Consider the following 17,444-nt stretch of genomic DNA (forward strand, 5'->3'; position numbering starts at 1 on the left):
TAGGATAAAAGCGCTCCCTTCTACATACAGTATAACTTACTCTCATACACTCATGCGTGCACGCACACACATACAAGTACAAATGTACACATTTACACACACTTTGAATAATGCTGAATGCAGCATGACCATAGTGTACAATTGTTCAATTTGTTTTTACTAGACACACAGTGCCTTTGCACAGTTACACGTTAAAAGCTGTCAAGTCACCTTTATTTATATAGTGCTTTAAACAAAATACATTGCGTCAAAGCAAATGAACAACATTCATTAGGAAAACCGTGTGTCAATAATGAAAAAAGACAGTTCATCATTGAGTTCAGTGATGTCATCTCTATTTAAACTGAACAGTGTCTGTGCATTTATTTGCAATCAAGTCAACGATGTCACTGTAGATGAAGTGACCCCAACTAAGCAAGCCAGAGGCGACAGCGGCAAGGAACCGAAACTCCATCGTTGACAGAAGGGAGAAAAAACCTTTGGGAGAAACCAGGCTCAGTTGGGGGGCCAGTTCTCCTCTGACCAGACGAAACCAGCAGTTCAATTCCAGGCTGCAGCAAAGTTAGATTGTGCAGAAGAATCATCTGTTTCCTGTGGTCTTGTCCTGGTGGTCATCTGAGACAAAGTCTTTACAGGGGGATCTGTATCTGGGGCTCTAGTTGTCCTGGTCTCCGCTGTCTTTCGGGGATGTAGAGGTCCTTTCTAGGTGCTGAACCACCATCTGGTCTGGATACGTACTGGATCCGGGTTACTGCAGTGACCCTCTTATCTGGATACAGACTAGATCTGGTAGCTACGGTGACCTCGGAATAAGAGAGAAACAGACTACTATTAGCGTAGATACCATTCTTCTAATTATGGGAATTATGCGAGGTGTTCCCGGTTCTGGTTTACCTAATTAATGCAGCCTAAAAATCCTTCAACGGATTTGGATATTAAAAGCATATTAGTATGTAATGTGTAAGCCAGGTTAAAAAGATGGGTCTTTCATCTAGATTTAAACTGCAAGAGTGTGTCTGCCTCCCGAACAATGTTAGGTAGGTTATTCCAGAGTTTAGGCGCCAAATAGGAAAAGGATCTGCCAGTTGATTTTGATATTCTAGGTATTATCAAATTGCCTGAGTTTTGAGAACGTAGTGGACATAGAGGATTATAATGTAAAAGGAGCTCATTCAAATACTGAGGTGCTAAACCATTCAGGGCTTTATAACTTATAAGCAATATTTTAAAATCTATATGATGTTTGATAGGGAGCCAGTGCAGTTTTGACAGGAACGGGCTAATATATTCATACTTCCTGGTTCTAGTAAGAACTCTTCCTGCTGCATTTTGGACTAGCTGTAGTTTGTTTAATAAGTGTGCAGAACAACCACCCAATAAAGCATTACAATAATCTAAACTTGAGGTCATAAATGTATGAATTAACATTTCTGCATTTGACATTGAGAGCATAGGCTGTAATTTAGATATATTTTTGAGATGGAAAAATGCAGTTTTACAAATGCTAGAAATGTGGTTTTCTAAGGAAGGATTGCAATCAAATAGCACACCTAATTTCCTAACTAATGACGAAGAATTGACAGAGCAGCCATCAAGTCTTAGACCGTGTTCTAGGTTAATACATGCAAGTTTTTAGGTCCTATAAATAACACCTCTGTTTTTTTCAGAATTTAGCAGTAAGAAATTACTCGTCATCCTGTTTTTTTATATTGATTATGCATTCCATTAGTTATTCAAATTGGTTTGTTTCACCGGCCACAAAGAAATATAGAGCTGAGTGTCATCAGCATAACAGTGAAAGCTAATACCATGTTTACTGACGATATCTCACAACGGTAACATATAAAGCATGAAGAGTAGCGGCCCTAGTACTGAGCCTTGAGGTACTCCATACTGTACTTGTGATCGATATGATACATCTTCATTCACTGCTACGAACTGATGGCGGTCATAAGTACGATTTAAACCATGCTAATGTACTGCCACTGATGCCAACAAAGTGTTCAAGTCTATGCAAAAGAATGTTTTGGTCAATTGTGGTCAAAACGCAGAACTAAGATCTAATAGAACAGAGAGACTGGAGACTGGAAACTGGATACCACCTTTTCTAGTATCTTGGACAGAAAAGGGAGATTTGAGATTGGTCTACAATTAACTAGTTCTTTGGGGTCAAGTTGTGTTTGTTTGATGAAAGGCTTAATAACAGACAGTTTGAAGTTTTTGGGGACATATCCTAATGACAATGAGGAATTAATAATATTCAGAAGAGGATCTATGACTTCTGTAAGCACCTCTTTTAGGAGCTTAGATGGTATAGGGTCTAACATGCATGTTGTTGGTTTAGGTGATTTAACAAGTTTATACAATTCTTCCTCTCCTATAGTAGAGAATGAGTGGAACTGTTCCTCAGGGGGTCTATAGTGCACGGTCTGATGCGATACTGTATGTGATGGCTGAATGGTTACAATTTTAACTCTAATAATATCGATTTTAGAAGTAAAGTAGATCATAAAGTCATTACTGCTGTGATGTTGGGAAATGTCAATTGTCAATAACATAGTAATAATAAATAAAAATAAAAATGAAATAATCTTTGTTAATTTAGCCACTGTATTGAATAAATACCTGGGGTTATGTTTGTTTTATTCTAGGATAGGTTACTTTCCCGCCAAGCAATACGAAATACCTCTAGTTTTGTTTTACTCCAGCTGTGCCCCATTTTTCGGGCTGCTCTCTTTAGGGTGCGAGTATGCTCATTATACCATGGTGTCAGACTGGTTCTCTTAACCTTCCTTAAGCGTAAAGGAACAACTGTATTTAAAATGCTAGAAAAGAGAGAGTCCATAGTTTCTGTTACATCATCAAGTTGTTCTGAGGTTTTGGATATGCTAAGGAATTCAGATACATCAGGAAGATAACTTAGAAAAGCAGTCTTTTGTGGTAGAAGTGATGGTTCTATGATATTTGTAACAAGAAGTAGAATTTACAATACTGGCTATATGAAGTTTGCACAAAACTAAATAATGTTCTGAGATATCACTTGGCTGCATAATTTCAACACTATCAACATCAATTCCTTGTGACAATAATAAGCTGTAATAATCTAATTGATTTGTTCCTTTGTAAAACAGAGTTCAAGTGTAAATTTGATGTTCTCTAAGCCGGCAGCTCCGAGTTCTGTTAGATTTCCTTACAGATAATCTTTTTTTTTTTTCTCTCTTTTCAGCCCAAGCCCACGCCGCTACTCACTATGCAGAACTCCATAATCCTCTAAATGTGGGTCGCAGAATGGAATAAGGTGGGTCACACAAAGTCACTTGGCTACAGCTAAATTTGCATTTCAATAACACACACACTCACACAGTTCAGTCTAGGGCTGCACAAATGTGACGAGTGGGGCGGGGCCGAGAGACGTGGGAACGGAGCGAGGCCGGTGGAGTGATTTGGAAATGAGCAACACCTTGTGACTCACAGGTCTCGAGAACCACGGAGGAGATCGGAAGGATACAAAAGAGGAGCGAATGACAGTGAAGGAAGAGAGAGGACCAGGCCTGGGCTTTATTTTGTGTTAGGTTTTTGTTTGTGTCTTTTGTGTTTATTTGGTTTTTAAAAGTTTGTTTGATTGTCCGCCGGTTCCCGCCTAATGAGATTTACTCATTTCTATCATCTGTAGGAACTCTGCACTGTTCCCGCCTAATGAGATTTACTCATTTCTATCATCTGTAGGAACTCTGCAACGGTTTGTAAAAAGCATTTCACATGTACAGGGTGAACAGGGCACAAATGCAGGGTTAATTGTAACACTACAAGATTTAAACATTTCCACATAACAAAATGTAAAAAATTTCGCAATATTTTCTTGCCCTATCATCTCTGTTTAGAGAAAAATTTGCCAAACTTCAGAAATCTTTTGAAGATACTGCATTTGAACATTTAACCATTGCAAAAATACATTTCTGCCTGAACTAAATGTCATCCAGTTTTTTTTGTTTGTTTCTTTATTTAAAACGAGAAACATTGTTTATTTATTTATTTATTTTTTTACCTATTTCACAATTATTTTAATCTCCAAACTGTTTTAGATAGTTCTGCTTTGCTTCTTATGCTTTTCTAAAAAAACTGTTGGATTGGGTTCCTTTTTTTAGCCGACACACACAGAAGGATCATGAATGCATTTTCTAAAACAAAACACAGCAGTGAAGATTACAGTTCACTGGAGTGAGCCTGTTTCACGGTTTTATAGACATTTCATATTTTAACGTCTGTAAACAAAAATTAAAACTTACTACATATTATCATATTAGTAGTGAAATTTTTCAGTTGTACTCCAAAATAAAATGCCAATTTCTCTTACATAATTTCTGTCTTCAAACTTTTAAGTAAGATTAGGCCTAAAGTAATGTCCACTTTTTTTTCTTTTTATCTTTTTTTTCCTCAAATATTTTGGTGAGTCGTAAAATAGATTACACTTGTCTAGGTGGGTCGAGGAATGGAAGTGTTTGGGAACCCCTGCTCTAAAGCATGTCTTCTAAAACTAGTTACAATCAAAGTCGGTCCATTCACTGCAGGGAAACCCATCTTAAGAACAACAATTTCAACCATTTTATAAAGGCTGTGGGTTGGTCAAGTGTTCCACTCCCAGTTCAATGCTAAAGCTAGAGGGACAGCAAATCTCGTACATAAGGACATTCCCTTTCAAGCTGAGGAAGTGATTTCTGATAAAAATGGGAGATTTGTCATTGTAGCATGCCGGTTATTCCAAGAGGGTCTGGCTGCAGACTTGCACTAACTTGCACAGACTTGCATTATCAGACACTTGCACTTCCGCTAGTGACATTACTTGCAGTCTTTATTTTTTATTTTGTTAAATTCTAACAATTCTATTGTAGACTTTTTGTGTTCCCTCTGAATAGTCCAATCAGCGTTGAGTCGCGTTTTGTGTAGTATCGCCCCTTTGGGGCGATTTTCTGTCAAACTGAGAATCGCCCCGAATGCTCTCATAGACTTCCATTCAAAGATATTTTTTTTCGAAATGCAGGCACTGCAATGCAATCTCAGTTCCGGGAGGGCTTGCACTAACATACTTTCGTCATCTTGCGTAACCTTAACTTGTGCAACGACTGGTGGGAACAGTGACATCCAATAATATTTAAAAACTATTTTGAATTGTAACAACAAGAAAAAAAAAAGGAAAAACGACATGAATATCTTAATCAAATGTAAAAAAGACATTATTTGTCAGCTGTCAGCCTTTGTCAGCTGAACTTGATTGATATCACAGTGAACGTTACCTCAGCGCAGATTAATTATATTGTGTCATTGAAATACCATTTATTGGTTGTGTAGTAATAAGGATGATTTGGCAATTAAAGAATTAGGACAACTCAGACCAAATTTAAACATCAAACAAGTATCTATAAAGGGTGGGAAGCTGTATAAACGAGAATTTTCGAGGACGTGGTATGAGCGGAGAAAAAGGCTAATAGACGGTTTCAACAGCAGCAACATAAACAAACGTTACTGCGCATGCGCGCTTTTGTGGACCTAACTTAACTTCCGGTAGACTTCCAAATAGAATCAATAACAACAACCAAGTCTCTCTAGAGTAGATATTTTTTGGATAAAAAACAAAATATGTTTGCTGCGTGGATCAGGCGGACTTAATGGAAATGCAAATTCATTCTTTGCCAGCAAGAGATGTTTTAAAGCATAGACATAAAGCATGAGAAATAGAGGTTTCCCCAGTAACAGCTGTAAACAAAGCAGAGCTGGTACGCTCACACGCTGCTTTATCAGGCATATAACATGCAAGTCTTCCTTCAGAAATACAGCGATATAAAAACAACTGTGCCTCATTTTGATATTTAAACATATAAATGTAAGGAATTATAATTAATAAACGTGCAGTGCGTAATGTTACTCATGTTTATTCAATGAAGCCTTTTTGAAAATCTATCAGTTTTAAAATTGTGGCGAGTCTCCAAAAATAAATAAATGTATGGAAAATACATCCCGCAGCACAACCACATGAGCCCAACTTCAGTCTATCCATCACCTTGACTTTAACTGTGTTTGTAGAAGGCACTGCAGCCAGACCGATATACACAACACAAACTGGAAGTTAACTTAGATCCAGGCGCGTCCGCCCAATGAAACCATCTATAGGCTGCGAAGTAGCTGACGCTTATTCTGCTAATTTACCTCTGGATTTTGTTCTATTGCAAGAGCGTGACGGACATTGCATGGGCGACTACAGGTGTCATTGAAATGCATCATCTCTTGGAGAAGGTGAAAAACACGAAAGAGCTAAGATGCATATGGATAGTATGGGAGCAGTATAAGGGAGTAATTTAAGTAAGCAGTGTAATGTAAGTGAGGAATGTGATACAAGTGAGCAGTGTAATATTAAATTGTGTTAACAGTGATTTATTTGACTTCGGTTATTTCCTTTTTAACTGAAATTGAAGTAAAAATCTTTTTTTGTAAAAAACACATCCTGTTCTTCATTTGCTGCTGAATTGATAACATGCATATAGAAACATAAGGAGAGTAAGAGATTGATTCCTAATGTCAGTTTATTTTTAATGAATACTATAGTAGTTCAGTTCCATTTACATCTTTAACTAGCTGTTAATTTATCAATTGAATGGGTGATTATCCTCATTAATCAAGCAAACATCTTTAACTAGCTGTTAATTTATCAATTGAATGGGTGATTATCCTCATTAATCAAGCAAACATTTGGCCACCATAACAGTGGAGTGTGATGTGTAAGAGAAAGCCGTATGCAGTGCGTAAGCAGTACAGGAGCAGTCCGCCCTATAGTGCCTTCACCCATGCTGCGTTTGTAGGTGATCCGCGACTGTACCAGAAACAGATACTCACATTTATTTATTTTTTCAAATCCAGAAGTTATCAGCAATTCTTATTTAAAAAAAAAAACGTTTTGTCAGCATTGCGGTTCTCCTTGTACACATATACTCTTTAATAGATGTATTCATATTTAAACTAAAAAGCATTACTTCTATATAAAGAATAAAAAATAAAAATAAATCTTGCATTTCACAAAGAACTTGTTTTTCCACCTCCATGAATGAGACGTTGGAGACGTCGTTCATTATGCCGCCTTTTTGAGGTAAATTGTAGTTTTGCTTGTTTTACCCCGGTCTTAAAAAAAGAAAAAGAAAAAAGATGACCGTAAAAAATATAGTATTTAATTAAATACATTTATCTAAGTCTATTTTGAATATAGATCTCAAAACTCCTCCAGTAGCCCCTTTAATAAAAAAACGAACAGTCCCTAAGTTCATTAAATTTTTTTTTAGTCTATTGCTTTTCTATTGGCCTTTATTGGGGGTGTATCACATTAACAACCAGAGAGTGCAGCAGTCACAGTCACTCTGCACACAGACGATATAGATTTTGAATCTGTTGGCAGCTCATGTTAAAAGGCTCACTGCTCACAACTTTATTTTCTCATTTAATGCTAGTGTGTACTTATAAGCTTTTCCAGAAGGTCTTGTAGTTGAACAGTTAAGTTTGGTTTGCACTTTTAATTTTTTGTCATTTTAGCAGGCTATTAATTTGTTGGTTAATATACCCTAGCTGCTTAGCCAGCTGGTTGCCACTTATGTTGCTAGTCTCTAGTCACTGAAGTTGGCACTGAAGTAGGCTTTTGGATATAATAATTAGACTAGTTTTTATTAAACATAAAAAAAATGCACAAGTGACTCATTAAAAAACGTGCACCTTGTCCTTCACTCTCCTTGCAAGCTGCCTCTGTTGAGCTCAGCACACCTACTAGCAACAGTGAGCATGCTGCCTCTGACAAGCCCAGTATACCTCTGCTTCCAACACCGAGCAGAGCCTTGTTGCATCCACAATAGTAAATCCTCCAAACGCATGTCCTCCACAAAATCCACATGCACCATCCTCCACATCTGCATCTGTGTCAAAGCCAGCAACATTCTGCCCTCCTCAAAATAGACAATCCTCCTCCAGCTCTAATGTGTTTGTTCCCCCTGACTTAGATTTGTATAGCCCAGGGGTAGGCAAGTTCGGTCCTAGAGAGCAGCATACCTGCAGAGTTCAGCTTCAACCCTAATCAAACACACCTGAACAAACTCATCAATCCATTCAGGATTAATAAGATACAGGCAGGTGAGTTTTTTTTTCAGGGTTGGAGCTGAACTGTGCAAGACTGTGGATCTCTAGGACTGAACTTGCCTACCCCTGGTATAGCCCATCCCAGTCCAAGCTAAGTAGCTATCCTAAGCACCCATTTGGACAGGCTCTCAGGTGTTTCAATGCGGGCTGGTATCAGTCTCGACCATGGCTCGAATATTCTATCTTATGTGGTGCCAGCTTTTGCTTTCCCTGGGGTAAATTTAGTGTGTCCAATTCTGAAAGAGATGACGCATTCACAAAAGTAGGCTACACCAATTGGAAAAAAGCGCTGATAAAAAACAGTGGTTTTCAGAAACATGCCTCCGGCACTGCACACGTCAGAGCCATGTCTGTGTGGCAGGAATACCAGTGCTGGATAGAGACAGATAATAACATCATTCACCAGCTTGGTCAAACTCGCATAGAAAAAAAACTGATATTATGTAAAAAGTATTGAGGAAGTTATTCAGTTTCTTGCGGTTAATGAACCATCACGGGGGTGGGGATGAGGAAGGTCTTTTAATTTGGCTATTTGATTACACCCTCCAAAAAGACCCTAAACTCGCAGAGATTGCAAAAAGCATTCCCGAAAATGCGAAATACACATCCAATTTGATTCAGAACGAGAGAATTCAAACTCTTGCCAAAATGGTAGTAAAAGACATCTAGACCAAATATGAGGAGGCCAACTCTCCTGGCCTTTGTATTAAAAGTGATGGCAACAGGGATCGGTGTAACATTGAGAATTTGTCAGTCATCATTAGATTTGTCCACAACTTGATCCCAGAGGAACACCTAATCAGCCTCATTGAATTGAATCAGCTTGATGCGGAGTATGTGTGTGACCAAATTCTGTCTAATCTGTCTGACCTGGGTTACAGTGGTGACATTTTAGTGTTTCAGTGTTATGATGGTGCTTCTGTCATGTCAGGAGTGAGGGGCGGTGTGCAAGCTTTGCTGCAAAACAAAGTGGGTAAAGATATCCCATTTGTGCACTGCTACAACCACCAAGTCCATTTGGCAGTGGTACATGCAATGCATGCAGAACCTGTGGCAAAGAAGTTATTTGACTGGTCCAGTTCCCTGAACACAATTTGTCACAGACATTATGTTGCAAATATATACAGTACACCCACACTGAAAAGACTACTAGAAATTCTGTTTGAGATAGCAGAGGATGACAATGCTCCATTTGACATTAACACAGAGGCATGTGGTCTTTTGACACAGCTTAAAGAGCCAGTAAGATGAAAATTCTAAGCTTCCTATCACTGTTTATAAGTCCTGTACATTAGGTTTAAATCCATCCAAGGTTAAAAAACATTGTCATTTTGTCAAAATATCATTTTAAAATTACCTCAATTCTCAGAGATCCCCAAACGGTTTGCACGAAGCTCTTCAAAAGATTCAGTTTCCTTAAACCCCACCTTTCGGTAGCATACTGTGTTCTGATTGGTCAACTAACATGCAAGCACATTGGATTGGTTGTTTGCACACACCTCCACGGTAAACTATGTTAGCATCTGTTTGGGGTGAATTATGTCTTATTCCTCTCATCGTGAAGCAAACAGTAAAATAAAAAACTTGAACAGTCTCGCTGTGGGTGTATTCAAGCCGCGCGCTTCAGTTTGAATCTGAATAGCGCGTTCAGCGCGGGGGCGTGGTCACATATAAGGAAGGGAGACATGAAAAACAGACATCGCGTTGTTTTCATATGGATTACTTTATCACACAATATCTGTTTTCGGCAACACTTGTTTAGTTTTAAAGTAAACATGTCAAGCTTTCTATAGATATCTCTCTCATGTCTCTTCGTTGAGTATTCATGGAGTTACACTTCATTTTAATGACGTGTTTGTACATGACGATCAGCGCAGAGAAAGGCTGCAGACAGCACACATACAGATAAGACGCTCGGGAGAAAACAAACACATAACTTCATAATCATACTTCGCATTTATGGCCAAACGCTTTGAAAATCCCGCCTTGTACTCACCGACATTAGAAAAGCAGTCATCAGTGAAATGTTGTGAACACAACAAGGATTTGTTGTACTGCTCTGTTAATGTGGTGAAAATGAATTTTAGCCATTGGTTCTTCTGATCTTCGTTCTTTGGCAGTGAAAATAAAACAAACTTGCCTTTACAATTAAAAACACACCGTCTCCTCGACATGATCCTATCACACCAACCAGAGCGTCTGTGTTTTGGGGTGGGGCAGGTCAGAGTTCCGTTTCTCCCAAGACGGTAGGCGGAGATTATTATGCAAAGTGTTCTAGTGACGTACATAGAGATGGGCAAAAGATTTGAAATCTATAACGACTCGTTTCAGCGATTCAGAGTCGACTCCTTACTTTAGAAGCCAATAACTTTATAAATCGTGTACTTTTAGGTTTAATTATTTGCACATTGTTTACACTGATGGACAGCTACATCATACACTGTAATACAGGTAATTTTTGATTTCCCATCTGTGTGGCTCTTTAACAGACAGAACTTCTTTGACACTTTCAAATTTCTTCTGCATGTGTTTGGTGCGCTGAAGTCAGCCAATTCAATTCTGCAGTCAGAAACAGTGGATTTGTGCACTGCAGGAGAAGTGGTGACAGCTTCCCTGGTCACACTGAAGGAGATGTGATGCGACTCATTCTCGGAGCAGCATTGCTCTCAGTGTGGAAGTAGGCCTACCAACCCACCTAAAAGGACACAGTTAATTCACAACTTGTCAGTTGTGTTATCTTGTCTACAATAGGGCATGGTGGTGACCAGTGTTTGGAATAACACCGTTTAAAAGAACGGCGTTAGGTAACAACGTTGTTTTTTCAGTAACGGGGTAATCTAACTAATTACTTTTCCCGTTGTTACAATGCCGTTAACATTACTGGACGTAAAATGCGGTCCGTTACTATGCATTGATTTATCCAAATGCACTCCTGGCTCACACAGCGATTAAGTAGGTGGGTCAATAACGAGATAAGCGATTATGATTGGCCAAGGCAGAGTCATGTGTTTCATGGTAGCCAATCAGAGCTAGTGTTTTTACGCCAGTGGTGCCAAACACACACACACGCACGAACGCAACAAGAGAAATTCGCAGCAGCAGCAGAGATGGTGAGTCAGGAGCAATCCGATGTAAAGTTGGCATTTTCAAGGTGGAGATATAAGCACTACTTCAAATTCATTGCGGTCAAAGGCAAGAAAGTGCATTTAATGTGTACATGTAATGTGATACACACGAATCTACAAAGCTAGTGGCCAAAAACACTTTTTTATAGAAAGATAATATTTGAAGTGCAGAATAAAACTCTTGCTGTCTGTTGACATGCAATAAATATCGAACACCTGTTTGTTCTACTCTTTTAAACTGACTGAAAACTGCTAAAAAATAAAATAAAAATAAAAAATATAATGAAAAATAAAAATCCTTGACATATAGCAACTTTTTTTTTTTTTTTTACAGTAATGCAAATAGTTACTTTCCCTGGTAACGAGTTACTTTCATTAAAGAGTAATTCAGTTACTAACTCAGTTACTTTTTGGAACAAGTAGTGAGTAACTATAACTAATTACTTTTTTAAAGTAACGTTCCCAACAGTGGTGGTGACTCTGATGACCACACTGCTCCTAATGAGACTTTTAAAATGGCTATGTTCAACATCCTTGATAGGGCTATTGTGGAGATGGAGACCAGATTCTCTCAAAGAAATGTTAATTTAATGAGGGCAACATCATTTCTCCTACCAAAATCAGTGTCTTTCCTAGACTCATCTCTCCTGAAGCCACTTCAAGTGCTTGCAGACACAGATCAAAATACTATGTCCTTGCAAAATGAAATTGCTGTGGCAAAAGCAATGTTGCTCAGTAAACTGTCCACTGATGCTAACCTCTCTGAAGTATGCAAGTGCATTCAGCAGTACAAAGAGGCCTTCCCCATTTTGCATAAGCTGTATGTCACAGCTCTCATCTTTGGTGTGTCCTCAGCTGCATGTGAAAGTAATTTTTCTACCTTGAGCCGCATTCTCACCCCTCTCTGAAGGTCAATGCTGCATTCAAGGAAGAGAGATTTGGTCATTTTGGCACACGAAAAAAAAAATCACAAAAGGTCTGGACATGAATCAATTTGTTTCTGAATTTGCCAAGACTAGCCGCAGACTGCTACTTTCGATAGGATATATTGGATGTACCCAGCTAACAAATTTATGTTCTGAGAAAGTTTTTCTAACGTTCTGTTTTGGTTGTATGAACGTTATTTGGAATGTTCCAAAAAACGTAGAAATGTCCAGTTTGTTTGACGTTACTAGAACGTTATTTTATGGTGAGCATAACGTTCCTACAACATTCCTGAAACCTAAATTTTAATAATATATAACGTTCTATGAAAGTTTTTTTGGAACATTCCAAGAACGTTAAAATGTCCAGTTTGCTTAATGTTGCTAGAACGTTATTTTATGGTTAGCATAACTTTCCTACAACGTTCCTGAAACCTATATGTCATAAAAAATATAACGTTCTATGAACGTTTATTTGAAACATTCCAAGAACATTAAAATGTCCAGTTTGCTTAATGTTGCTAGAACGTTATTTTATGGTTAGCAAAACGTTCCCACAACGTTCCTGAAACCTATATTTCATAAAAAATATAACATTCTATAAAGTTTTTTGGAACATTCCAAGAACGTTAAAATGTCTAGTTGGCTATACGTTGCTAGAACATTATTTTATGGTTAGCATAACATTCCTACAACGTTCCTGAAACCCATATTTCATAAAAAATATAACATTCTATAAACGTTTTTTGGAACATTCCAAGAACATTAAAATGTCCAGTCTGCTGAACGTTGCTAGAATGTTATAGGTTAGCATAACATTCCTGAAACCTAAATTTTATTAATGCAACATTCTAAGAAAGTTATTTTGAACATTCCAAAAACATTAAAGTTCTCGCATTAATTAATGGTAATGTAAATTCTACATTGGAATAATGTGCCTGAACCATTCTCTCAAGTTTATTTTTATTAACACATGGTACAACCATTCCGATAACAACAATAATGTGAATTACAAAAATTAGTTATATAAACTCCACATTTAAAAAGAAAACTGATTAAAAAGCTATTAGTCATTAGTCAATGATTAAAGAATTAGTCATAAATGTATAGCAATAATATTGAAAAAAAAACGGTTTTCTTGTCGATTTTTCCTATGCTGTCAGATTTTCCTACCACCCACTAATACAGTGGGTAGTACAATTCGACAACGAAAAATGCTACTGTTAAGTTATGGTTTATTAACGTCTACAGATACCACAACCCTAAACCTACCCTAACACATAATACAGTAATTATGTGTTATATTTGCGGTTGTAGCTAGAAGGGATACAGCTACATGAAACCAATAAAATATTCTTTTCTACCAATTAGATTGCATTTTATTAAAGTCTACACCTACCACAACCGTAAACCTACCCTTACAGTAATGCAGATACATTAAATATCGTTGTTTAGCATGAGAAAAAGGATGCGATATTGATGCGTGCATGCGCAGTAAACCTGGGTAGGAAAATCTGACGGGTAGGATAAAATGTCAGGACACCAGAAAATTGCCAGGTCGCCTTCTGTGTGTAAGCAAACACGACGTTGGGGACCTAGTAACATTGCGGGGTTCGGTCTTGGAATGAGCACTGTCTGAACAAAAGCCAGAATCAATGGAGTAAAGGGTGTGTAGTACTGATGACACGTTATTGATATTGATCAAATTAATACAGGGAATAATTGTAATTACAAATTATTCAGAATTTGGAATGCATTTTAAAAATACTATTCCCAACACTAGTCAAAATGCTGTCTAAAAGACATGTGAGCCCTGATGTTAACAAGCACGCATGAGAAGCACACGAGGAACATGTAAGAGACACGTTGAATGAAAGCACATTCACTCTCTGACAGTATATGGTGATAAACTGCAGAAAATGCTGCCTGGAAACCCCATAAAGCAGCTGCACTACTTTCTAAAACATATTAAAATAATTGTAAATAACCATTCCGATCAAATACTTAAATATTTAGAATTAATGTTTATTAAAACATTTATTTATAAACTTTTTTTTTTTTCATTTTAATCTGGACTTTTAACATGCCCTAGATATTGTTTGAAAGTGTTTTGATTATTTATAGTTAATTCACTTTAAATAAGGGTTTCATTAGTTCATTAATTCATTAGTTAACAAACAAAAACGCTTCTAAACATTAATTAATCTTACGTATTCCAATATTTAATAACACCATTATTACTCATTATTTAATGAGCTAACACGAACTTAACTTTATATATTTTTCTGTATTGCTTTATTGTATTTACATTTTTTCATTTTTGTTATAAGAAAACAGTTATTTAACCTGTCATACTGTATTATGCCCCTGCCCTTTTAATACTTAATTTAAATACCGTGATAATACCGCATACCGTGACAAAAGCATGAGCAATTAATCGAAACAGGAAAATGTAATCCTGGCATAACCCTATTCTTGAATGTTACTCACTCTTGAATCACGGTGAGGAACGTATTTCAGGGTTTCTGCATTGTAGTCTTCGAACACCTTCACTGGTACATTTGGGTGCATCTTTTGACAAGCCTCTAAAAAGAAGTTTGCAACATCTTGGTTAAGTACTTCATTAAAAATGTTTGAAAAACCAGTATGTTGACAGCTGCATGATTGATCATTAATCAGAGAACCACACAAACTCATTTCAAAATGACAACGATTCTCCCGTGTCTATTAAACCTTTGACAAAGTCTTACCAGATCATTCAAATCTGTGTTCGCACTGCTGCTAACACACAGAGAGCAGTTCCCATGTTTGGTTAAAGGGTTAGTTCAGCCAAAAATGAAAATGTCATTAATGACTCACCCTGTTGATGTACGATGCTGCTGACGTGTTATCTTTGTTATTGGGCGCAACAGAAAACATGTCAGCAGCGTCGTACATCAACAGTCACAGCAGTCGCACTCACAACAGACGCTGAAGAGAAGACAGTGCTGAATAAAGTTGTAGTTTTTGCTATTTTTGGACCAAAATGTATTTTCGATGCTTCAAAATATTCTTACTGGCCCTCTGATGTCACATGGACTACTCTGATGATGTTTTTCTTACCTTTCTGGACATGGACAGTATACCGTACACACAGCTTCAATAGAGGGACTGAGAGCTCTCGGACTAAATCTAAAATATCTTAAACTGTGTTCTGAAGATGAATCCACATATAAGAATGATTTCTAAAGAATCATATGACTCTGAAGACTGAAGTTATGACAATGAAAATTCAGCTATGATCACAGGAATAAATTACATCTTAACAGATACTCTCATAGAAAAGTAATTTTAAATAGTCAACATGTTTCTCAATATGTTGTACGCATATCAGTTACATATTACGTCACCAATATAAACCAACCTTATTTATAATATTATAGCCTAAATATTATGATATCTAATCAATTACATTAATTGAAATAAATAAATAATTCTACTCCCCATAACAGGGTTATGTCATCCACACACAGCAAAGAACACCCTAGTACCCACATGATCTGCAAGCCCAATACTGACAATACATTTTACACTTAAAATAAATACAAAGATCCTATTTATTCATGAAAAAACGATCACTGTCATCCTTTCTTGCCCTCTTTGCAAAATAAGCTGTGATTTTTCCACGACTGGCTTTCATAGTTTAAAAAGATAAAATAGTTTTTTGATAGACATGATAATTATTTTAGTATAATCATATCAATTAAAAACATAGCGTTAAAAGGTGTAATAGTGTATTTTTTTGCCATATAAAATATAATAAATTAGCAGCTAGCTAGCAACAGCTTGCTTTGTGCTTTGATGTAGTTTCATCTCACTCCAGTCTAACTTTAAACTAAATTATTTTATAGGTAATTTACTACAAATTGTCATAGGCCTATACATACTGTGGATTATTAAGGCTACATTTGACTAAACACTCTAGCTAAATGGGGTAAGCACTAGGGGTGTGACGGTTAGTATATAACCGTGAGACCGGCGGTTATAGTTGAACACCGTCATTAGAACTCTATAACCGCCAAAACCGTGTCATTAAAATATTTTTTACAAACATTTTTTATCAAAAATTATTTAAATTTTTTAGATAGGATCATAAGATGCGCAATATATCGGAAGACATGGTTTTTACCACTTAATGAAGTTTTGTAAATCGTCAGACATTATATTTACCACTTCATAAAATTTTGCTTTGTAGAAAACCTTTCTTAAAAACGAATTTCGTTTTGTACAAATTTTATCTTAATTTTAATAAATGTTTCATCAACCAATTGCATGTATTTTAATAAATAAAAAGCAAGTAAAGCAGACAATGATAACCGTGACATGGAAGCACCAGCGCGCCGCGTTCACTTGCACTGCACTGTGAACTAGAGCGCATCTCATTGTAAATGAAACTCAGCGTAGGCCTATGCCTCATACTTTAGCATTAAATATCTTTGCTGCATCCTTTCTAGAACAGACAATGGCTTTTTTTTTTTTGCGGCTCGCATCAGCAAAGCATTGCATCGCCATAGACCGCAAAACAAGCAGCGGATGGCGGGCGGGTGCGGCTTTGAAATTTGCTCTATGATTTCCATGAAGCAAAAAACGAGGACAGAATCTCGAAATCCAGTCATGAAAATGAAACTTGCATTTTAATATGGACAGTCATGGAATTTGCCAAAGTTAGCATAAAATAATCAAATCAAATCTCCATATGGACCAGTATCTGTAAATGTTAAGCCGCAAAAGTTGTTTAAAATATAAATCCGTGTTCTGCGCGTCTCTGTGTGAATTAATGAATGGCAGAGACGTGCAGGTTTGTTTACTACATAGACTGAAGCGCATAACGCTTGCATTAATTTCAGCATCTGAGCTTCAGAGTTCTCTCTCCTTCAAGCGATCTGAACTTTTCAGCTCATCTCAATGGACGCACAGCGCACCTGTATTTGACACTCTGTAAACTCTTTGTGAAGGCACACGACTCACCGTCACTTTACTGATAGCGCTGTTTCTCACACATGCAAAGAGAGAGAGAGCGAGAGTCTTACCACGCTTAAACAACACCTTATATGTAAACTATTCTTTGTTGTCTTCTCCTGTCAAAATAATGGATTTAATTTAGAATTATTCATATTCATTTTCGAACAAGCAGAAGACATACCAGTTTCTCCGGTAGTGGGCGGAGCTAATGGGCAAATGGCAATGGCTT

Source organism: Carassius gibelio, chromosome A4 (genome assembly GCF_023724105.1).
Source record: "Carassius gibelio isolate Cgi1373 ecotype wild population from Czech Republic chromosome A4, carGib1.2-hapl.c, whole genome shotgun sequence".
In the NCBI taxonomy this organism is placed as follows: Eukaryota; Metazoa; Chordata; class Actinopteri; order Cypriniformes; family Cyprinidae; genus Carassius; species Carassius gibelio.